The following is a 17,585-nucleotide window of genomic DNA, read 5'->3' on the forward strand; positions in this document are numbered from 1 at the left end:
ACCTCAAAAGTTCAGTGGCCACCAGATTGCATTACGTGGATAGCAGCCAATAAATTAATGTCAAGAGCGGTCGGACAAAATACCACAAATTGTCCATCCTCCCCCCCCCCCACTTTTCCCCGTCCCCTTTTCTGTACTCCTCACTACCTCATTTATACCTGTACTCTTATCTTCTTGTAATCATTCCGCTGAAGAGGACTACAGATAGTAATCGAAATATACGGATTTCCTGTACTCCAGATGTTATTTCTGCAATAGTGGGTTTAAAGTGTACACAATCTTATTTGCGTCGGAGGTGTCGATTTTGAAATACTTTTCCACATCCATGTTTTCAATTCCTTTGACAATTTTGAAGAAATTAGATCACCCATCATTCTCCGTTTCGAGAGACCAAATAAATTCAGTTCCCTTAAGCGCTCATCGTACGTCTTGTTCCGCAACCTAGGAATGAGTGTTGTTACTCCACGTTGCACTCTTTCTTCTTTATATCCTTCTTGTAATATGGAGACCAGCTCTGTACACAATATTCTAGGTTAGGTCTGACTGGGGCATTGTAAAGATTAAGAATAGTTTTCTTCATTTCTAAATTCAAAAGCTCTCCCTACAAATCCAATTTACTTGTAGCTTGACCTCCGGGCACTGTTTAGGAGGAGGAGGAGCAGGGAGAGATGGAGGGGTGTCATGGAGGAAGAGGAGGAGAGGGAGGAGAAGAAGAGGAAAGAGGAGGAGGAGGAGAAGGGGTGTCATGGAGGAAGAGGAGGAAGAGGAGGAGGGGTGTCATGGAGGAGGAGGAGGAAGGGAGAGGGGTGTAATGGAGGAAGAGGAGGATAAAGAGGGGAGGGGAGGAGGAAGAGGAAGGGGAAGAGAAAGAGGAGGAGGACGAAGAGGAAGTGGAGTAAGAGGAAGGGGGGGAGTGGGAAGAAAAGGAGGGGGAGGAGGGGAGGTGGGGAGGGGGAGGATTTTTTTAGGAGACGGAGGAGGAGGGGAGGAGGGGGAGAAGGGGGAGGAGGAAGAGGAGGGGAGGAGGAGGAGGGGAAGAGGAAGAGGGGAGGAGGAGGAGGGGAGGAGGAGGAGGGGAGGATGAGGACGACATGATGAGGATGAAGAGGGAGATTATTATGGTCGTATGCTTTAGCAGGGCTGTCATAAATCTCTCTCTCTCTCTCTCTCTCCCTCTTCTCTTTTTTCTTTTCTCTTTCTCCCTCTTCCTTTCTCTTTTTATTTCTTTACCTCTCGCGTTTTTTCGTCCTATTTTCCTCTCTCTCTTTTTCTCTCTCTTTCCCTCTATCTCCCTTTCTCTCTCTCTCTTTTCCATTCTCTCTCTCTCTCTCTCTCTCCTCTCTCTCTCTCCCACTCTCTCTCTCTCTCTCTCTTTCTCACTCTCTTTTTTATCTTTCTCTCTTTTTCGTCCTATTTTCCTCTTCTTTATCTATGTATTTCCCTTTCTCTCTCTCTCTCTCTCCCTCTCTCTCTTCCTCTCTCTTTTTATTTTTCTCTCTTTTTTCTTCTCCCTTTCTCTTTTTTATTCCCATTTTCCCCTCTTTCTCTTTTATCTCTCTCTCTCTCTCTCTCTCTCTCTCTCTCTCTCTCTCTCTCTCTCTCTCTCTCTCCCTGCATCTTTCACCCCGTGTTCTGAAAATACGATCTAATTCTCTAACAAAATTAACTAAACAATTTTAAATACGATCTAATTCTCTTATGAACTCAACCAACCCTTTCTAAACACGATCCAATTCTCTTATTGAGGTTAACTAACCCGTTTCCTCGTGGAAAGGGATTAAACACGAATTAGCTTAACCCTCTCGCTCGTGCACTTGTCGCCAAGTGATATTTGATTAATTGGGGTCATGACCCATTGAGGGTCACGTTCAAATTAGGGGTCACCTAACCACCAATTATAAACAAGAAATATCATATGACGAAATGATTGGATTTTTTTTTTTTTTTAAGAATTTCTTTATCTTCTCTGACGTTCCTCCTCCTCCTCCTCCTCCTCCTCTTCTCTTCCTTCTCCGTTTTCTATATACACACGCGCGTACATACACATGTGTACACACACACACACACACACACACACACACACACACACACACACACACACACACACACACACACACACATTCATTCAGGGCTGAAATGATTTCAGTATCGCTGCGCTCCGAGTCGTTACTCCAACTCTAATGGGCGGGGAGATGTGTGTGTGTGTGCGTGTAAGGTCACAGCATTACCCATGGATCGGTCATATATGAGCTCTGAGCTCTCTTCCGGGAGAGAAACAGCTGTCGATCACGAGTCCAACACGTGATCCAAAACCAAGACCATGGTGAATCACACACACACACACACACACACACACACACACACACACACACACACACACACACACACACACACACACACACACACACACACACACACACACGAAGGTATCAGCGACCTTACAACGCTCGACTAACGTTCATGAGTATGGCAACCCCTTCCCCCCTTTCCCCTGAGGTCAACTTCTCTCAATCCCACCGGGAAGGGCAGACCTCCCAAATTGAGGTCAGGGAAATCAGGAGTAGATTTTACATTGTGTGCTGGGGGTAGAAATATCACGTTATATTAAAGGGGGGGGGTAAAATATCACACGATGTATGTATAGGTGGAAGGGTAAGAATATCAATTTTTATGTATGTATGTGAGGGGGAGAATATCACAACGAGTGTTTGGGATAGAAATATCACATTATATTCGGGGGTTAGAATATCACATGGTGTGTTTGTAGGTGGGCGGGTATGAATATCACATTTTGTGTGTGTGAGGGGGTGAAAATTTAACATTGTGTGTTGGGGTAGAAATTTCACATAGATGGGTAAGAATATCAAATTATGTGTGAGTGTGTGGGGGTGTTAATATCACAATGTGTATGTGTATGTGTATGTGGGGGTCTAAATATTACATTATGTGTGTATGTGTGGGGGTGAAAATCAGTTTCATGGGGTAGAAATATCACGCGTGTGTGTTAGTGTGCTAGAGATATCACATTATGTATGCAGGGATAAAATTATCACATAATATAGGGGGTTTAATGTATAATAGATAAAAATCAATTATCAATTCTAATAATTTCCTTATTCTTGATGTTTCTAAATACACGGTACGTATGCAATATTGCTCTTTAAAAGATGAACTTGTATAATTAAGGTATAACTTTACTATTTCATGATGCGTAAATCAACCTGGAGAATAGTTTGTTTCGATATAGTAGTGTTTTTAAAGAATGTTTCAGGTTTAACATAGATGAAGAATCATGTTAGCTACGACGCTAAATGATGATAGAAAAACAACACAATAGGGATGGATAGATAGTATAAAGGGGGGAGGTGATGGAAGGGGGGGGGGAGGAGACAGTAGAACGGCAAGATGCATGAGTGGTACAGATGGGGCAGACCAAATTGATTAGTTTCTTTACAAATCTTGGTGAGTAGGCTGGTAATTTCGATAATAATAATAAATAATGACATTAGGATAGTGAGAAAAGGGGGGGAAATGGCAAGGTAAAGTTTTGTGAGTAACTGATTTCGAGTAGGACATCCTACCTCTACTCTAATTCAGTTTTTGTTTTAGCTAGCTAATTATGTTTTAAGATTTTGTATGAAAGTGTTTTCGTTTTCCCTATTGTGGTTTTGATTAATATTTAATTTGGTATTTTTTGTAAATTGTGTAGTGTTTTAATTTACTACAAGTACTTCCTTCATATGCATTTTATATGTATTTACAGTACTTATATGGTGAGAACATGTGTGACAATAAATTGGCTACATGTCGATAAAGTGTACTACTACTACTACTACTAAAGGGCATGACAGGTCAGGTGGAGGAGGTGAGGGAGAAACAAATATAAAATGCAAATATTATTTAGATATAACAATATACACATTCATTTTTACATATAAAAACAGAATTATTATTTTAATAATCAAAATTTATATTATTGGTCAGCAAACTGTACAATTTACTTAGAATAAATTCTATAAAAACCTTACTTATTTTGATTAAGGAGTAACTTTAGTATTTAAGAAAGCGTGTCATTCTGTTGTGTAGGTCTTGTTTTTGATCACAACAAACAAAAAAACCAAAGGGGGGAAACGCTAGCTTTTGTATTAACAATCGTAGATGATGAGATTTTTATTTTCACGGATAAAGCGGATCGATAAACAAGCCGGTTGATGATCAAAGTGTACTATTTCAATTCATTATTATTTTCTTATCATCACATATTAAAACCTAACATATGACGTCATTTCAAGAGTATGATATCCACATGGTAAGTGAAATATATATATATATATATATATATATATATATATATATATATATATATTATATATATATATATATATATATTGTTTTTGGCCCCATTTCTGAACGAGATTCAAACACCAACTTACAACAATAATAATAAACAAAATAAATGAAAATAAAAATAACGATTGAAATTGACTAAATTAAATAATTAGATAACAAGTTAACTAATAACTCGGTAAATAAAACAAGTAATTGAAATATATTAATAATATTAAACAAATAATTGAAAATATTTTGACAAATTTGGCTTAGTGCATGAGTTAGTAAGAGAATAATGTACACTCACATTTATGGAGAAATAGAAAAACATAAGTGTGATGTTGGTCACAATATATATATATATATATATATATATATATATATATATATATATATATATATATATATACCAAGAGCTTTTTTTCCCCCTTATAAGGAAGGTAGCCAAGTCAATCCACATACCTATTCCCACCCACTCCACTCCCATCCACCACCCCTTCCCCCCTCTCACATCTCAGCTTCTCTTGGAGAACATACCACAAGAAATAAGGTAAATGATCTTTGAAAGGTAAATGCTATGTCTCGTCTTACCACTTTAATATTTCCCCTAATTGTAACAATTACAGTAACTCGAGTTAAAAAAAAAAAAAAAAAAAAAACTCCTATCAACTCGCGGGTCACATTTGGTCCGCGGGCCACATTTGGTCCGCAGGTCACATTTGATCCGCAGGCCACATTTGGTCCGCGAGCCACATTTGGTCCGAAAACTACATTTAGTCCGCGGGCCACTTTTGGTCCTCGAGATGCATTTGGTCCGTGGGACGCATTTGGTCCTCGGGACAATTTTGGCCCTCGGAATTTGGGCCACATCCGGACCTCTGGCCACTTTTGGTTCACGTGACGCATTTTGTCCGCGAGACGCACTTGGTCTGAGATACGCATTTGGTACTCGGGCCACGTTTTAGTCCTCGGGCCAATTTTTAGTCCGCGGGATGAATTTGGTCCGCGGGATGCATTTAGTCCGCGGGACGCATTTGGTCCGTGGGACGCATTTGGTTCGCGGGCCACATTTGGACCTCAGGCCATTTTTGGTCCATGGGCCACTTTTGTTTCACGGGACGCATTTGGTCCGCAGGACGCATTTCGTCCGCGAGATACATTTAGTCTTTGGGCCACTTTTGGTCCTCGGGCCACATTTGGTCCGCGGGCTACGTTTGACTTCCCGGTCCATGAGTGTGAGACTCCCTGATCTAACTCTATGTCTGTTTAGTCCCTCTCCTTGAATTTGAGAGGCCAGTTAAATAATAAAATAATAATAATAAAATAAAAATAAAAAATAAAATAAATAAAATGAAATAAATAAACAAATAAAAGAAAGCAAACAAAGAAGATAAAAGGAAGAAGAAAAAGAAGAAGAAGAAGAAGAAGAAGAAGAGAGAGAGAGAGAGAGAGAGAGAGAGAGAGAGAGAGAGAGAGAGAGAGAGAGAGAGAGAGAGAGAGAGAGAGAGAGATAGAGAGAGAGAGTAGGGAGACCATGCCCCACTGATTGACGATACACACAATAAAACACTCCTCCTGTGGAAATGAACTACCTATGACCAATCATCTTTCCGCTCCCCAATCTCCAACATATGGAAAAGAATCAGGGAAATTTCAAACAAACCTATCCCGACCCGCCCCCCACCCTTCCCCCCTTTCCCCTTCTCTCCCTTCCCCCTCCTCCTTTATACACCTTCACTCTTCCCTTACCTCCTTTCCACACCTTCCCCCTTCCCCTTCCCCCGTCCCCTTTCCCAGACCCTCCCCTCTTCCCCCTTTCTTCTCTTCCCCCTTTCCCCTTCTCCCTAACCTGTTCCTACATATATATATATATATATATTGTTATTGTCACTGTTAACTCCTATGCGCCATTTGTGAATGGGGCATGGAACTGTTCTATGGATCAATTCGAATCGCTAACACTGTTGTTTGGTTGTGAGGATGGTGGGCGTTATTCTTATGGCAAAGGGGTCTCCCTGGATCTCCCAGGTAGACGCCCGCACCACGTCCTCCAGGTCCGATCCAACGGTGTCAGTTCGGAAATCTTCTGCGAATTCCTGTGCTTCAAATCATCTTAGTTTTGTGTCGATAACTCTTGCTTGTTCTAACCTGTTCTTGACATGTGTCATTATAACCCGCTGGGCCAATTGGAGACCTTGCCAGTCTTTGAGTATTTTATGGTTTCACTTTTTACTGTTACTAGTGTTGGCTTGAACTTGGCAACTGGTATCGCTTCCAATTTGGGTTAATTGGTTTTCATTTCCCATTTCTCTTCAAATTCCGTGATCTGGTTGACCGCTCTTCCTGTTTTCTTTGCCATTATCTTGGTTGATTTTCCTGAGTAGACATTGATTTGTGTTCATCATCTGCATGCATTACGTAGTCGCAGTTTGCTGGGGGAAGAGGGAGGTCTGCTGTACACACCGTGTATAGTTGTGATGATAGACATGATCCCTGTGGTACTCCACTCTTAAAGAGAAAGAGATCGACTGAGTGGTTTGATTTTTGTTGTGCACCCCGTTAGGAATTCACATTAATTCTTCAGGATGCTACAAGCAAATAATTTTTAGTTTTTGTGGTAATTTGTTTAATGTGATTGTATATAAAGTACTAGAAAAACATGGTTTTATCCTGATAAACTATAAGCATTCCTTACTTCATAGTAAAGGTATGATTTGACTCTATCATTGTGCGTTCCTGACGGTGAGCAATTGTTGACTTTACTTAACCTTGGTAGTAGTGCTGTGCAGGATCCGACACTTTAGGGTTGGTGGATCCGAGTACTAGAGGTTATTGGGTCCGTGGGATCCGGATCCGGATTCGAGTACCTGCAGCGCGCGGGGAGACTAGCGAGAGAGAGGGATCCGCACGGTACTCGGGTCCCGGGCGGTATTCGGGTCCCGGGCGGTACTCGGGTCCAGGGCGGTATTCGGATCCCGGCTGGTACTCGAATCCTGGCCCGCTCGCGGATCTCTGCCGGTACTCGGGTCCCGGCCAGTAATCGAATCCCGGCCAGTGATCGAATCCCGGCTGATAATCGAATCCCGGCCAGTAATCGAATCCCGGCCAGTAATCGAATCCCGGCCAGTAATCGAATCCCGGCTGGTAATTGAATCCCGGCCAGTAATCGAATCCCGGCCATTAATCGAATCCCGTCTGGTAATCGAGTCCAAGCCCGCTCACGGATCTCTGCCGGTACTTGGGTCCCGGCCAGTAATCGAATCCTGGCCAGTAATCAACTCCCAGCCTGCCGGCCAGGCTCTGAGGTCACACATGCCCAGCCAATCAGCTTTCGTAAAAAAGACAAAACTGATTCCAAATATAAAAAATAAATCATACGAAAATCGACTAAAACATATGAATCTGTTTTCCCTAAAAAAGCGTAGACTCAGAGGTGACTTGATACAGTTATTTAAGATTCTAAAGGGGATTGACAATATCAAAAGTGACAAAATTCTTACACTGAATGAGAATCCGACAAGAAATAATGGTCTCAAACTGTCAGGAAATAGATTTAATTTGGAGGTGGGTAGAAACAACTTCGCCAGCCGTGTAGTTAATGAATGGAATAAACTTCCTGCAGAGGCAGTGCAATGTAGTTCAGTTGGAAGCTTTAAGATTCGTTTAGGTAAGCAAGATGCTGAAATGACTGCCATTTATTTTATATTCTTTGATTATTTGTTTGTTATTATTTGTCTGTTTATTTATTATTTGTTTGATTTCCATTTATTATTATTTGTCAGTTTATTATTATTTACTATTTACCTGTTTGTTTATCCTTTAACTATACCTATGTATTATTTATTTTATTCATTATTATTTATATTGTTATAATTCTTATTTTATTTTATCTATTTTTTCTTTTAACATTTATATATATATATTTTCGCATCCGACCTAGTTATGGACCAAAAGGTCTCCTGTCGGCATGCTACGCCTTTGTAATCCTTTGACACACACATGGCGCAGTGGTAACGACCGCGGCCGTCACTACGGCGGTCCGGGTTCGAATCCCGCCCAGGGCTGAAATAATTTCACTATCGCTGCGCTGCGAGTCGTTACTCCAACTCTCGTGGGCGGGGAGTTGGCTATGTGTGGGCGTGTAAGGTCACAGCATTACCCATAGATCGGTCATATATGAGCTCTGAGATCTCTTCCGGGAGGTAAATAACTGTCGATCACGAGTCCAACAGGTGATCCAAGACCATGGTGAATAATTTTTCTGTTATACGTTGCTAGCCAAGATATTTTTCATACGTATAACTAAATATGTTTTATACTCAACATTCATATTGATTAAAGCTAAAGGGGAAAAATCGTGAGTAATCGTATGAGTATTCGTCTCAGAGAGTGTATTCGTCATTGGATTCGAGTACCAGCGTCGGTAATCGGATTCGTCAACTCTGCTCGGATCCGTGGGATTCGAGTCCCGCCCAGCCCTAATAGAAAGAGACATCTCTCAAGTAGAGCTTCGACAATTAATTAATATGAACGTTATTTGTCGCCTGCTGACCATCATATTTATAACGAAATCGATTTTTCCATTGATGAGTAAAAAAGAAAGAAAAAATAGTTATACGTATGAAAAATATCTTGACTAGCGACGTATAGCAGAAATTTAGTGTTGCCACGCGCGTCTTTTTTTTTTTTTTTTTTTTTTTTTATACGAACGCTGATTGGCTGGGCATGTGTGACGTCGGAGCCTGGCCAGCAGGTATCCACGAACGGGCCGGGATTCGATTACTGGCCGGGATTCGATTACTGGCCGGGATTCGACTACTGGCCGGGATTCGAATACTGGCCGGGATTCGACTACTGGCCGGGATTCGACTACTGGCCGGGATTCGACTACTGGCCGGGATTCGACTACTGGCCGGGATTCGACTACTGGCCGGGATTCGATTACTGGCCGGGATTCGACTGCTGGCCAGGATTCGACCGCTGGCCGGGATTGGACTACTGGCCGGGATTCGACTACTGGCCGGGATTCGACCACTGGCCGGGATTCGACTACTGGCCGGGATCAGAGTACCGCGCGGATCCCTTTCACTCGTCTCCCCGCGCGCTGCAGGTACTCGGATCCGGATCCGAATCCCATGGATCCAGTAATCTCAAGTACACGGATCCACGAATCCTAAAGTGTCGGATCCTACCCAGCACTATTATCTATGTAGTAAAATTATTCGGCCTTGTTTAGGCTTTTAAAAATGGGAGACATTAAATACAGAGCAAATCGAAATATTAAAGTCGGGCATTCGATATTTGTGCCTGTATTAATACTTGTTAGGATACAAATATATAATGCAAATATCATTATAATATAAGAGTATCCACAATTATATTCATATTTAGAATAAACATGTTATGCTAAACATTAGATATTAACATAAATGGCCAATAAAGTGTATTGTTTGCTCATAATAAGTCTTATAAAACAGTATATCTTTTCTATAAAGGCTTATTAGCTATTTAAAAGAGCATAAAAGCCTTAAAAGACTATAAACTAACCGAGCAAGTGGGTCTGCCCCACATCTATCATATCTCTAATTTCCTTCCATTTCCTTCTTTCCTTCCACTTAACCCCCAAATCCCATCCCCTCCCTCCCTCATCCCCCATCTTATCTATCCTGCCCTCTAACTAAAAGAGCGTGTCCTGGGATTTTGTCTTTTTTATTGTTTTGCAATTAGGACCACAGATAAAAGGGTCACCATAAAAAAAAAAAAAAAAAAAAAAAAAAAAAAAAAAAAAACCGGAATTATGTTAGCTTTTGTATTGATATTTTTATGATAAGGTTTTCATTGGTAGTAATGAAGAAGATAAACAAGCCTTCAGTGTTCAATACTACAATATCATTTATTTGTCATCTCATATTAAAATCTAGTAGTTAACGTTACTTCGAATGAGTGTTATATATTTATGATAAACACAAAAATATTTGTTTATTTGTGTTTATATGTATTTATTTATATATTTACCTATTAATTCATTTATTTATTTTTAGTCACCATTTCTGGACAATAGTCAAATCGAGGCAAAAAGGTGAAGAGCTTACTACGCAAGGAGCCGCTGACTACCTGCGGCCGAAGCCGTCGCCTTTGCCCTGTGTCACGCTTAGGGGAACATTTTGGGGACAGGGTTCTAACGGTCTTTGTTGGTAATCGGAGAGGAGTGCGGGATTCGAACCTGCAGCAAAGGGAGTGTGAGACCAGCAGGCTTCCGAATATGCCACCTCTCCCTCCACAATCGCATCATCATCATCATCATCATCATCATCATCATCATCATCATCATCATCATCATCATCATCATCATCATCATCATCATCATCATCATCACCATCATCATTATCATCATTATCATTATCATCATCATCATTATTATCACCGTTATTAATACTATCATCATTCTATTCTATTTACTTATTTTATCTATTATTTTGGTTGATTTTCCTGGGCAGACGATGATTTGTGTTACATCATCCGCATACATTACGTAGTCGCAGTTTGCTGGGGGAGAAGGGAAGTCTGTTCTGTACACCATGTATAGTTGTGATCCCTGTGGTACTCCGCTACTAAGAAGACAGTGGTAGCTTTGGCGTCCCGTCAGAATTCCACATTATCACCTCATTAGTTCTTCAGGAAGATGCTAGCGAATATTCTTTTTTATATTCAAACACAAGAACTGTGTTTTAGAAATGCAATTGTGTTACACAATTTGTGTTTGAAATATAAGTAAAGAACAGTTTTATCCTAATGATCAGAGAAAACCGGCCTTCGGCTGGTCCCGCTGGAAGACAAACAAGATATTAACGACCCTGGAAATCCCAGTTCACAAACTCATAACAAATGATACCCAACATATTGCAATAGCGGATGACACCACAACAGAACAAATCGCCAATAAAGCAATAAAGAATGCATTTGCCAAAGAAGGACTAGACATCATCGATCGAACTAAATGTCAAGAGAATTCGAATAATTAAATAAGTTGATGAACATATACACGAAAAAGAACCAGAAGAAATCAAAGAAATGGGAAGATTGAACAAATACATGAAGATCTCCAACGTCATCAAACTCCCGAACACTATGACCCTAATAAAAGTAGAAATGGAAATCTCCACAATGGTGAAGAAAAGCCTGGAAACCGGCATTCTTATATTTAGTCAATCCTCCCCCCCCCCCACACACACACTCTGCAAAGAAACATAAGTACATTAAGTACATAATGGAAGCTGCCACACCAGGAACATACCAAAACACATACATACATACATACATACATACATACATACATACATACATACATACATACATATACCAAAGGCAGAAAAGGAGACGGGGAGAATTCCCTTCGGGCTGCGTCAAATTACTTTTCATACCAAAACACATTCAACGACATATTCAAAGCCAACGAACTCCCCAGTGTCACAATCCCATCACCAATTACTCTCCCTACAACCATACAAAACTTGCTAAACAACACTCGACACTCCCAACCACAAATCGAGGTAATGGGAACAGAAAAACAAAGACGCAAACGGCCATGTAACACTGGAAACTTAACAGAAACAGAAAACTTACAAAAACAAAGATAGGGGAACACAAAACAGTACCAATCCATATAATAACAGACACCACAGACATGACAGATAATACAATACACCAAAACGCACACACACTACTACAAGCTGGAACAATCAAATACATATACACAAAGGAAATAGCAGAAGACACTGTAGACACAGTAATGGAACAAGGATGAATAGATCTGACGAAAGCACCAATACAAAGCCCATCAGAAACAAAATGCACAAAAAAAAAAAACAACAACACAAGGATACAACGAAACGTGCAAAAAACAAACAACAAACACACACACTGGACAGTTAATAGCCAATAACACAAACACACATGAACAACGTAAGATCCTGAATCTTCTACAGACGACATCAACTAAGCAACTACTACATTATTGTTCCCTTGATTTTCATTTATTATTATATGTGAGGGGAAGATGGGCAGAATATTTTAAGGAGTTGCTGAATGTGAAGGAGGATAGGGACGGACAGATAGCTGCAGTGGGAACTACGAAGAAAATGAGAGTGATGAGTGAGGAGAATGGAGGAGAAATAAGGAAGGATGAGGTGAAGGCAGTTGTAAAGATGATGAAAGCAGGTAAGGCACCTGGTCTGGATGGATGTCATGCAGAATGTCTGAAAAAGGGAGGTTCAGTGATGGTGGACTGGTTGGTGAGATTATTTAATGTTTGCTGGAGAGAGGGTAGAGTACCGGAGGACTGGAGTAGTGCCTGTATAGTTCCTCTTTACAAGGGAAAAGGGGACAAGTGTGAATGTAGTAATTTCAGAGGGATTAGCCTGTTGAGTGTAGTAGGGAAGGCTTATGGGAGAATATTAATTGAGAGGATTAGGAGAGGAACAGAAGGAGTAATTGGTGAGGAACAGTGTGGATTTAGGACGGGTAGAGGTTGTGTAGATCAGATCTTTGTGGTAAGACAGATATGTGAGAAAGCTATAGGAAAGGGGAAGGATGTTTTTTGGGCTTTTATGGATCTGGAAAAGGCTTATGATAGGGTAGACAGAAAGGCACTGTGGGAGGTTATGCAGATTTATGGGATAGGAGGAAAGCTTTTGGGAGCTGTCAAGAGTTTTTATGTGAGTAGTAGAGCATGTGTTAGGATTGGAAATGGAGAGAGTGAGTGGTTTGAAGTAAAGGTGGGACTTCGTCAAGGATTTGTTATGTCGCCCTGGCTGTTCAACTTATACATGGATGGGGTGGTGCGAGAGGTGAATGCTAGGGTAGTGAGTCAGGGATTGGAGATGGTTAAAGAAAATGGAGAAAAGTGGGAGGTGAGCCAGCTGTTGTTTGCAGACGACACTGCGCTTGTGGCAGGGTCAGAGGAGGGATTGAGGAAGCTGGTGGCAGAGTTTGGGAGAGTATGTGATAGAAGAAAGCTAAAGATAAATGTGGGTAAAAGTAAGGTGATGAGATGTACAAGGGGTGAAAGTGGCAGTAGACTGGAAGTGAACATTAAGGGAGAGCGACTGGAGGAAGTGGATAGTTTTAGATACTTGGGTGCAAGTGTAGCAGGAAAAGGTGGAGTGAAGGTGGAGGTAGAATGTAGATTGAGAGAAGCGAGTAAATGCCTTGGTGGTTTAAAGAGTGTAATGAGAAATAGACATTTGGGAATGGATGCGAAGAGGAGACTGTATGAAGGAGTGATTGTGCCAACAGCATTGTATGGGGCAGAAACGTGGAACATAAGAGAAGAAGAGAGAAGGAGTTTGAATGTGTTTGAGATGAGGTGTCTGAGAAGTATGGTGGGGGTTACTAGGCTAGATAGAGTGAGAAATGAGGAGGTGAGGAGGAGAACAGGGGTGAAAAAGGATTTGGGAGATAGGGTTGATGAAAGAATATTAGGATGGTTTGGACACATGGAAAGAATGAGTGAAGAAAGACTAGTAAAAGAGGTATGGAAGGCAGATGTGGAGGGAGTGAACATGAGGGGACGTCCTAGGATGAGGTGGATGGATGGGGTGAAGGGGGCTTTGGGGAAGAGGGGAATGTCTGTTGAGGAAGGAAGGGAGAGGACGGAAGACAGAGGTGAGTGGAGAATGGTTGTATATGGATGATGTTGTGACTGCATGAGGAGGAATGGGCGGGGGGGTGGGGGGTGGGGTAGTATGTGTGAGTAAATTTTGACGCAGCCCGAAGGGATTTCTCCCCGTCCTCTCCTTATATGCAAAGGGGGACGGAGAGGGGGGGTCGCCGATTAAATGAAGCGGCCTTGCTGTGGATGTACTGTGTCTTGCGACACTGCTTCTGACCCAGGGCGGTGGGCAGGGTGCAGGGATGACCCGTCATCCAGGAGGTGCTCAGATGAGAGGAAGGGTGGGAGGGGTGTGGAGTGTATTTAGGGATGAAATGGGTGGGAGTGTTTTTATGCCTTTCCCTTTTTGGCTACCTCCCTTGGAAGGGGGAAAAAGCCTTGGTATATGTATGTATTATTTATCTGTCAATTTATCTGTCAATTTATTATTCAACTATACCTATGTATTTAATTTGTTTATTACTATTTATGCTGTTATAATTTTTTATTTGTTTATTCATTTATTTATCATTATTATGATTTTTTCCGCATCCAACCTAGTTATGGACCAAAAGGTCTCCTGTCGGCATACTCCTCCTTTGTAATCCTTTGTAACTCTACACGAAAACATACAGTCAAGCTATTCAACTACAATACATACACGAAAAACACTTACAACGGAGACAACGCATGAATAGACATAGCCATAAGAAACAACATAAAATACAAAACTCTTAGACGACTTCGACGAAGTCGTACTAGCCATAGAAATCTACACAGCAGAGGACCCATAATCATAGCCACATTATGCCTCCTATCACGAAGACCATACCTACCACCGCAAGACATTAGAAATTACACAAAAACCACAACCAACATACATCAATGGAGATTTTAACGCAAAACACAAAACACTGAAACACATGTTGCCACATACTAGCATAGCCCTTATAAGATGAAAAGCTTCTAACATTATTGAATAAATGTACAAAGTAATGAAATGTTGATTGTATATAGTTTATGTCATGGCGGGCAGAAATTCAATAACAAGTTCAAATAGATTTGGAGTTTGTTTTAATCCTTCTCTTGCGAACGATTATCATTCACAATGAAGTGGTAACTATAACCACATTACACACAATAACCAAATAGGAAAAGACATACACACACTCATAAAAACCCTCGGAAACAAGCAACCCAGATATAATATTCGCCAAACGACACCACCACCTCTCACACAGAATACAATGGATTACAATGAATTACATAGGAAGACTATGCCGACGGGAGACCTTTTGGTCCATAACTAGGTTGGCTGCGATATATATATATATATATATATATATATATATATATATATATATATATATATATATATATATATATATATATATATATATATATATATGTATATATATGTATGTAATAAAACCACTTGGAAAATAAAATGAAAGGTGACCGAACGTTTTCGTCTATTTAAAACATTTTCAAAGGTACCTTTGAAAATGTCTGAAATAGACGAAAACGTTCGGTCACCTTCCATTTCATTTTCCAGGTAGTTTTATTACACATTTTGTGAATCACGTGTTTTTGTGATTTGTTTGCACACACACACACACACACACACACACACACACACACACACACACACACACACACACACACACACACACACACATATATATATATATATATATATATATATATATATAAACAAATAAATAAAATTATGATAATATAAATAATAAGTAAATAAATAGGTAAGGTTAAATGATAAGCAAACAGGTAAATATCAAATAACAAATTGACAAATAAATAACCGTAAACGATAATCAAGGAAACAATAACAGACAAATAATAACAAGCAAATAAATAAGTAATATAAAAGAAATGGCAGGCAGTACGGACATAATTTAATCAGATCTCATACCACTTAATTTCCCACTTTTCCCACACAGACTAAACCAGCGTTTCCCAACCTTTTCCGACCAAAGCACCCCCTATTGTCACGTCTAAACAGTCCAGCACCTTTTTGCTTGTTATTAGAATGATAAAAGAAAGTGAAGTGTACTGCTTGATGATTTACTTTCTTGATTCCTTAGACCTGAAACAAATCGTCAATATTGTTTGTAGAAGAAATAGGAAAAATAAAATAGCATGGAAAAAGTCATATATACGCAACTAGGTAATCAATGATGCATATATCAATGCGATTTTTGTGTGGATCACTTGCCAGCACCCTCGAAAATTGATTTCAGCACCCCAGGTTTGGAAACGCTGGCCTCGACTATCATACAAAGAAGCAGACTGGAAAAAGGCAATAAAGCATTATTAGAAACGACAAAAACATCACCACAGAAATACAAATCAGCACAAAAGACAGACTACATAGACAACAAATTAACCAACTGGTACAAACTAACAAATTATAAGTATTGTTATTCCATACTCAAGATACAGTTTTACTATATCAAGGTGCATTACCGACGGGTTATAGTAATCATCATGTAGAATTAATTACCATTTCTACACTAATCATTAATAGTTTCTTTCAATTTGATACGATTTTGAAGCCTATTTCAGGCTTCCAAAAATGGAAAACATCAATGTGACATATTGGCCGATCATATATAGAGGACAATATATATGTATACATATATAAATATTTGTTAACATACAATTATATAATACAAATATCATTACAATGAATTATTATACACATTTATACTTATAGTAACAAACAATACTTTTATTTTAAACAAAGAATATTAATCTAAGTAGCTAATAAAATGTATAGTTTGCTCACAATAAAATTTATAAAACATTTTAATTTCACTAACAAGGGGTAACTTTAATATCTATGGGCGTGTGTAGTATTTCCTATTTTCATTTTCCTTTCTTACATGGGGCTGTGAATAAAGGCATAACCATAAAAAAAGCGAATTAGGTTATTTTTTATTTTATTTCATTATTTTTTTTTATCACATTAAAATTATTTGACGTAGCTTCGAGTGAATATCATATGCTTATGATAAGAACAAAAACATTTTGTTTTCTTAATATTTTTAATCAATTAATTAATTAATTAAATTATTTTTGATCACCATTTCTGAACGATGGAATCGAGGCAAAGATGGCGAAGAGCTTACTATGCCAAGAGGCGCGGGCTACCTGCGGCCGAAGCCGTCGCATTTGTCCTGTGTCACGCTTAGGGGAACATTTGGGGGACGGATATTTAACTGTCATTGCGGGGAATCGGAGAGGAGTGCGGGATTCGAACCTGCAGCTAAGTGAGTGTGAGACCAGCACGCTTCCGATTATGCCACCTATTCCTCCACAATAGCATCGTCATCATCATCATCATCATCATCATCATCATCATTATCATCATCATCATCATCATCATCATCATCATCATCATCATCATCATCATCATCATCGTCATCGTCATCATCACAGTATCACCACCATTATTACAACTATCATTATCATCATCGTCACCATCATCGTCGTCTTCGTCGTCATCATCATCATCATCATCATCATCATCATCATCATCATCATCATCATCATCATCATCATCATCATCATCATCATCATCATCGTC

This window comes from Oratosquilla oratoria, chromosome 8 (genome assembly GCF_046742065.1).
Source record: "Oratosquilla oratoria isolate Oo_2021 chromosome 8, ASM4674206v1, whole genome shotgun sequence".
Lineage (NCBI taxonomy): Eukaryota > Metazoa > Arthropoda > Malacostraca > Stomatopoda > Squillidae > Oratosquilla > Oratosquilla oratoria.